Raw genomic sequence first — 7,877 nt, 5'->3', positions numbered from 1 at the left:
GCTTCGACGTGGAGGGACCTGCAGGGTATTATGCTGAGTGAAATAAGTCCATCGGAAAAAGACAAACATTATATGGTCTCATTCATTTGGGGAATATAAAAATTAGTGAAAGGGAATAAAGGGACAGGAGAGAAAATGAGTGAAAATATCAGTGAGGGTGACAAAACATGAGAGACACCTAACTCTGGGAATTGAACAAGGGGTAGTGGAAGGGGAAATGGGCGGGGGGTTGAGGTGACTGGGTGATAGGCACTAAGGGGGGCACTTAGCGGGATGAGCACTGGGGGTTATGCTATATGTTGGCAAATTGAGCTCCAATTAAAAAATTAAAAAAAAGTCCCCTCCCCGTTCACATGCTCTCTCACTCTTAAAAAAAAAAAAAATTTTTTTTTTAAAAAGTAACCTTTACACTTCCACCTGGGGCTTGAACTTACAGCCCTGAGATCAAGTTGCAAGCTCTACGGACTGAGCCAGCCAGGTGCCCCGAAATGTGTTTTCTCATGAACTATGTCATATCTGTGTGTTTGGAGCATTGGTCTGTCTGGAATGAAGGGGCAATGAAGCTTTCCTCACATAAAAAGTGGGGATGCTAGTGCTCTCCTGCTTTCCCACTTTTGGATGCCTTTATTAGAAATTTCTACAACTGAATACCACAGAAATATCTCTGGGAAAGTTAAGAAACTAAGCAAATTGCATATTATTGTTGAGATGACTTAACCTCACTGATTTTCTCCTAATCCCTGTTGACCACAGAGAATATGAATGTTTTCAAGGGACTGGAGGAGGACAGCTGAAGGAAAAAGTTGATATTTATTTATTTATTTATTTATTTATTTATTTACTTACTTACTTACAACACACCACTGCGTCGTTAGGCAGACCTTGGATGAGACATGAATCCGGGGTGATGAAGGGAGAGATTTGAGTAGACGGGTAATGACAAAGTAAAAGAAATATTCTGCAAAGAGGATAGGAAGATTTCAAAGAAGAGGTTTTTTTGCTCCTTGAATTTTTGCCTGGGATTGGGCACGCATGCAAGTCTCTCTACCATGCACACACTGTCTGAAAATCAAACTCCAGACCTCTGGCTGAGTCAAGCAGGGCTGAGGCTCAGGGATGAACTGGACACACTTTTAAGCCCCTTCATTCCCTGTGAGGTCACTCTATCTGTCCTCTGCCCACAAGACCTTAATGCATAATTGAAGCTTTTCTGCAAGAAAAGCAGGACAGCTGCTGCTAATTTAATTACATCCAATTTGGTGGTATTTATGGAGCCTTATGTGTAAGGCACCTTCTTAACAGCGTCCCAGACCTCCACAACATTCACTCCCACTTCCTCCCTCTGAAAAACCTGACCATTGGATTCCCACGCCAGGATGTCTTTGGCCTCCTCTGGCTTCGTCTGAAGGGGGTGATGGGCTTCCAGGTGGCAAAGGGCAGCCCCAGCCGAAGCCAGCTGCTCTGAAATTTTGTTTTCTTTCCATCGATTCTGACGCTGATACTATGCAGGTTGCTACAGAACTGCTAGAGATCAATGTGAGAGCACGTTAGAGCATTTAGGGCGTTATTTCAAAATGGGGGAAGCAGGGAAAACAGACAAAGAAGAATCTTCCTGCCGTCATGATTTTTTACTTTTATTTTCCTGTTTCCAGAACACCAGGAATGAGAAGCGTTTGCTTCTGTATGTCAGTGAACTTGGAGCACACAAATAAAACGAGGCAAAAAAAAAAAAAAAACCCAAAAAACAAAATCAAAACCCCAAAAAACCCCCACACCACTTTTTAAAAAAAGGCTCTGGCCCCCAATTGCGTCAGCTCCACCCGGTAAGGAACTAAAGCAGGAGCTGTTTCCAGGGCATCTGTGGGAGAGACAAACGCTCCCTCCTCATCTCTGAAAATGGTGCCTTTTCCAAATTGCTTTTTCAAGTTTCCCTCCTTGAAATGTGGAATGACAAGGTCTGGGCACAGGGTGAGAGCCGATGGTGTTACACATATATATGTGGTAGCTGTCAGCCGGGCCCTGGGGAGGTAACAGGAGAGCCAGGAGGGAGGAGCAACTCAGGGGCCAAAGCACTGCGCTGGCCTCTGGCTGAAACAGGCTACTCCAAAAATGGCTCCAGCCAAAGAAAGCCCAGAGGTGGTGAAGAGAGAGCAGAAAAACTTCAATATTATATTTTTTAAAAAAACCTGGGAATTGTTGACTTCACCTGCAAAGAAGAAATCTCCCTCCAAAGGAGGAAAAAAAAAAAAACCCAGCTTCAAAGTCCCCCACCTCCCCCAACTGTGCTAAGTGCGGGGACAAACAAAATGACTGATGTGCCCTGTAAATCAGCTCAGGGTGGGGGGAGGGTCTGAATAGAGGCGAAGGAAAGAAGCAGAAGCCAGGCATAGTGTTAGCTGATTCCAGCAGAGGCAGTAAGCAGCAAGGGGCCTGGGCTATGGGATACATAATTGGCTAACGAATAATAAAGCCAAAATTGGATATTAACAGCAATTAGTTTCTGTAGAGGCACTGGGGAAAAAAGCTGCAGAAAACCCCATTGGGCCTTAAACTGAGGCAATCTGAAATTAAACCAGTGTCTCAATTAAATGGGAATAAATATTGCCACATCAATCTGTGGAAGTGTGAGAGGGGGCTGAAGGGAAGCCTCCTGCAAAGTCCAGGTGCACTCTCCCGCGAATCAGAGGCTTCTGGTGGAGTGACCTCTGCCAGGCACGTTCTGGTCCGGACTGCAGTCTCTTGAGGCCAATCGGCCTCCTTTCCTTGAGCACATGACCTTGAGACCAGGGCTCTGAAGGTTATTTCAGGGCACTGGCCTGTTAATTCCAAAGAGCCTCACATCACTGCCTCTGCACCGTGGTGGGCCTAGGAGGTGAAGAAAAGGAGGGAATTCAGTTCTCTTTAGAAGGGAGACTGCGTCCAGGGGACCAGTGGACGGGAAGGTGGTGCATCTCTTCCGCCTGGGCCTGGGACCCCAGCAGGGGTTTGGAGGCTTATGAGGAGGGAGCTCATCTGCTCCCCCCTTTTAAAAATATTTATTTATTTATTTATTTATTTATTTATTTATTTATTTATTCATTCATTCATTCATTCATTCATTCATTCATGAGACACAGAGAGAGACACCGGCAGAGGGAGAACCAGGCTCCATGAAGGAAGCCTGATGCGGGACTCAATCCCAGGTCTCCAGGATCAGGCCCTGGGCTGAAGGCAGCGCTAAACCGATGAGCCCCCCGGGCTGCCCTCTGCTCCCCTTTCTGAGGCCGACTTCTCCTCTGGCAGAAGACTAGCACCAAGGCTGAAGGAGAAATGTGTCCTCTTTCTTCCCGGTTGAGGATTTTGTGATGGTTGTTTTGGCTTCTTCAGAGTGTAGTGGGGGCGGGGGAGGAGGATATTTGGGGATGGTGAGGACCTAGATGGGGTGGGGGGTGTGGATTGCTGGGTCCTGGGGGACAGTGCCCAGCGACCTGGCCCCAAGGCTGGGGGATAGAGCAGGCTGCGCGGTGTAAAGGGGTCACAGAGGACTTACTGAGGAAGAAACACCGCCCCCGTCCCAAAAAATCCACCCCCAAGGAGCTTCCACCCGGCCGGAGCTGGCTCCTGGGATGCCCAGAGGGGTTGAACAGTGCCTTTTCGGTTGGGGTCCTCTCGCAACCTCCTCCCTGAGCTGTGCCCGCCCCTCTTTCTCGGACATTCTGTGGTTTTACGGGCTGCGGAAGGAAGGAGATCGCAAGGAGATGGTGGGGACTGCAGCTGCAGGTCCTGGAGCGGACAGGGAGGAGGCCTGGAGAAGGATGAGGGGAGAGGGACTGCCCCGGGGGGCCCCCATCCTCCGCGCGCACCAGCCTGGCCAGGTCTAGGCCGCGGCCTGCGCCTCCGGTCGGCCACGTCCGGTTCTTCCAAGCTGTACCCCCGCCTCGACCCGCCCCTCCCATCCCCGCCCCCGGACTCCGTAACCATCTCTCACTTGACCTTCGTGTATCCATCTGGCGCTGGAGCGAAATTGGGGGAACGGGGGTGCGCGGCAGAGGGAGAGAGGGATGGGCCCTCTGGGGCTGAATCCGCCGCGGGAGCCTCCGCGCCCAGGGCGCCCAGCTGTCTCCGCGTCTACGCGCACTTCGGATCAGTCCGAAGCTTTAGGAAATCCGGGACGACTCAGGGCTTGGGGGCCCCATCTCTTGATTTAGGTAAAAAAAAAAAAAAAAAAAAAAAAATTAAGGCTGGGGAGACAGAAGCAAGAGAGAAAAGAACGAGGAAACCAGAGCCTGTTCTTCGCCTTGCTCAATTTAGAGGTCTCAGGGGGCATGAAGAGGAAGAGAAAGCCTCGTGCGCTGGAAAGCGGGTCACTGGGAAGCCCTGGGCGTGGGGCCGCCGCCCGGCGGATGGCAAGGCCTAGCCCGCACTCCCGCCGCCCAGGCTGGACAGCAGCACGCTCGCTGCTCTCCACGGAGAGCGGCCTCTAACAGGCTACATGAAGTAGCAAGCGTAACTTCCAGCGAAAATACCGTCTCCTAGGTTCTAGGTCTCAGTATTTGTACACGTCTAAGAAATAGACTGGATTCTAATTTCAAATAAACCTGTCCCCGTTCTAATTCTGAGAAAGCCCTTAGTGATCCTGGAGGTTTGTTTTGGGGATGGGGAGGGGGAATGCAGCCATGAACCGGATCCTCATTTTTTGGGCAAACGTTTCTAACTTAAGATGAAAGGGCGAATGGTAAGAAAATGTAAAGGCGAACCTACTGAGAGCTGCTGACACTTTATTTCTGACCTGGAACACTTTTTGCTTTCAGTAAGGCCTGCATTTTTTTTCCAGGCCATCTAAATTTGGTGCAGATCTCTCCAGGCCCCCAGCATCCGGGTAAGGTGGCACAAAGCAGCACACATTGATTGGACTGAATCCCATTTGAAGTCCTTTTTCTTGTTCTAGGCCTGTATTGGAGATGCAATTAACTCTTGAATTTTTTTTTTTTAACTGGAGTCAAATGGGGTAAGACTTGGCAAAAACACCCAAATGAAAGAATTATAGATGGGTCTTGGAAGAAAAAAGATCTTTATTAGATATCATAATTCTCATAATTGTTGTTATTGACATACTCATCACCATGAATCAATGAGGGAAGCCTCAAACACACATACCACCAGCACAGCCCAGTCCCAGTTGACTCATGGGGCTTTAAAACCACCCACAGAGTAGATGAGGAAGGGAGGCTCCATCTGTCCTAGGGAGAGTGCTTTGCAGCTGCCCCCAGAGTACTCCATTCTAAGCTTGGAACAAGGGGTGGGGGTATTACATAAGCTCAATAGTGGGAAAGAGAAAATTATGTCTTTGTGGAGACAGTATAGATAGATATGTGTGTTGTGTTTAAATGCTTTCCTATAAATGTAAGCAATGGATATAGTTAGGAGAGAAAAATATATGTATATACGTGTGTATATGGGCTTATGCCTGCTGGGAAAGCACCCCTCTGCCCAGTTACTCAGTTCTCTGGCTAAGGCTCCTCATGCAGCCACAAAAACTGTCCCTGATCCCCATCCTTTGGTGATAGAAATGATAGAGGAATTTCCCTTGGCTTTTGTTAAAAGATCAGTTTCTTTTCTGCTTAAACAGAGATATGGGTCTGGGCCGTCTCTGGCAGGAGAAATAGTATTATCTTAATATATCTGGTACAGTCACCTCGAGCAACATAGGAGCTCCCATAGTCATGGGGACCATAATGATGGTGATGTGTGTGGACTCATGGGGGCCTTCTTAGCATATTCAGTCAGCAAACCTCAACATGTCCTATGTTTTAAAAATATTTTCTCCTTCGTTTAATGCATAGGATGTAATTAGAGGGACTCAAGTAGATGATGATATTGAGAGTTAAAGAAATGCCTTGGGTGACCATAAATCTTCAGTTTTCTTACATAAATATCACTAGGTACAAACAGTCCCTGAATATAGCAGAAGGGAAGAAGCTAGGACTGACCTTCACTCAGATGCCTCTATTTGGTGAACACAAAAGGGGCCTTGAAATTACACCAGGGGCAGAGTGATGCATTCATCTCCACCATTCCATTTTCGGCCATTAGAGCCCCACATAAAAATGCATCTCCTAATGAGACCTGGTGAACACTGGAAAACCCCCACACCCGTGCACACAGACCCCGCAAATGTAGAACATTCCCACACCCATTAAAGCTTTCTGGAACAAGAGTTTACATAAGTAATAAAAAATATGCTTCTCCCTTCCTAGTTTATCAGCAGCAGGAACCTGGCGGGCCTTGTCCATGGTGCCTGTGGTTTAAGCTCTCAGGGAGAAGCGTGTTAGGTTTCCACCTAAAAGGGCCATTACTTGGGGGAGGCGTCTGGAGATTGTACTGACCAATAGGCACATTAGTGAAAGGACACGGCTATGTCTGATGGACTTAGGGAGAAGCAATTACAGAGACAAATCTCGGTATTATGGATAACCATGGGGCAAAGGGTTGGTCATCGGAGGCTTAAACCGTGCCCCCTCCCCCTAACACAAGAGCAGCCTTCTTGGGGAAAGAGGGAGGGAAGAGGCAAGGGGATTTATACCCCAAGGAGGCACCATTTGGAAGCTGGTCTGTTTTGAAGGCAATGGCTGCCACTGCCCCTTAGGACACCACTGGCTAAGGTTCAGGGGCCAGAGAAGCTGCTTTCTTTTCTGTCCTTTGGCCAAACTTGCCTTCTGGAACTTGAGGGATAGCACCGTGCCTGCACTTTGCATGATGAAAAGGCTGCCTTCTCTCTGCAGGGGCGAGCAGGTTGTTGCACATTTCCACAGAGAATGTTCTGGGAGTATCTAGAAGGGGTGCATTACCCTTAACCTCACCTGATCCCAGACACTCCTTTAGGAGGGCAAAGGAAGAACCTAAGATATAATAATTACACATGATTGGCACATAGTATGTACTCAAGAAGTATTTGGGAGGAAGTGAGGCTAAGGCTCCGTGGTCTCTCCTTAAATACTAATTTGCTAAGTGGGTTAGACCGAGGCTTTGCAGAGGAAAGTAAGGAAGCTTCACTTGAGACTCCTTTAGGCCTCAATTAATGTGTCAGAAATCAAACTAAAATCCCAAGCATCCCTTATGGTCTTGGCCTTGCAAAGACAGGCCTCTGCCAAGGGTGGGTAAAAGGATGCAGCAGGCTTCCTGGTGAAAGGATGCAGCTCTTGGCCTCCTTTCTCTGCAGGGACCTGCCCCTTGACCATTTCCTCCACCTGGAAATTGATGAGTTTAGTCTTGCCACCACCCTCTGCAGCTAGGGGGGCTCCCTAAGACCAGCTGCTGCACTCCATCTAGTGCTGGGGAGGCAGGCCTGAGTGGGGAAGCAGGTTCTTCAGGACGGAGGGCTAAACCTTTCCATGACAGCCTCTTTTAAAACAGTCTTTCCTCAGAAACAACACTTGTGCCCGATCTGTTTTTCCTTCGGTTCAGATTCAAGAAGGAATCCATTCCCTCCCCCCTTTGGTACATGTAAGTTACTGCGCCTTTCCCTTCCTCTGCATCTCCTGGATCTCTGCCTGAAACTACAATTACAGCCGCAAGGAGGAAGTGAGATGCTCCTAAGAGCCCTGGCCATGCTTTCAGCCCCGATGGAGCTTGTGAACCGTCCAGAAGTTCCTTCTTCCTCATATATCCCAGTGACTTTCTCAAGCTTGTCAGGTGTCCCCAGCTCTACAGCAAAGAATGACAAACACCTCCCTCCTCCCTTCCAACTGGCTACCCACCCTCCTCCCCCCCAGTCTCAAAGAGAACACATTAGATCTGCAGTCCAAGCCCTGGCACAGGCTGCCAGTCTTCTGGATGCCAGATCATTTTTTTTAAAGGGCAACCCAAAAGCTAAGCCCAGAACAAAAACACAGCCACGA

The sequence above is a fragment of the Canis lupus genome, chromosome 25 (assembly GCF_011100685.1).
Source record: "Canis lupus familiaris isolate Mischka breed German Shepherd chromosome 25, alternate assembly UU_Cfam_GSD_1.0, whole genome shotgun sequence".
NCBI lineage: Eukaryota > Metazoa > Chordata > Mammalia > Carnivora > Canidae > Canis > Canis lupus.
The sequence above is the reverse complement of the archived record's forward strand: the minus strand, read 5'-3'. Positions refer to the sequence as shown.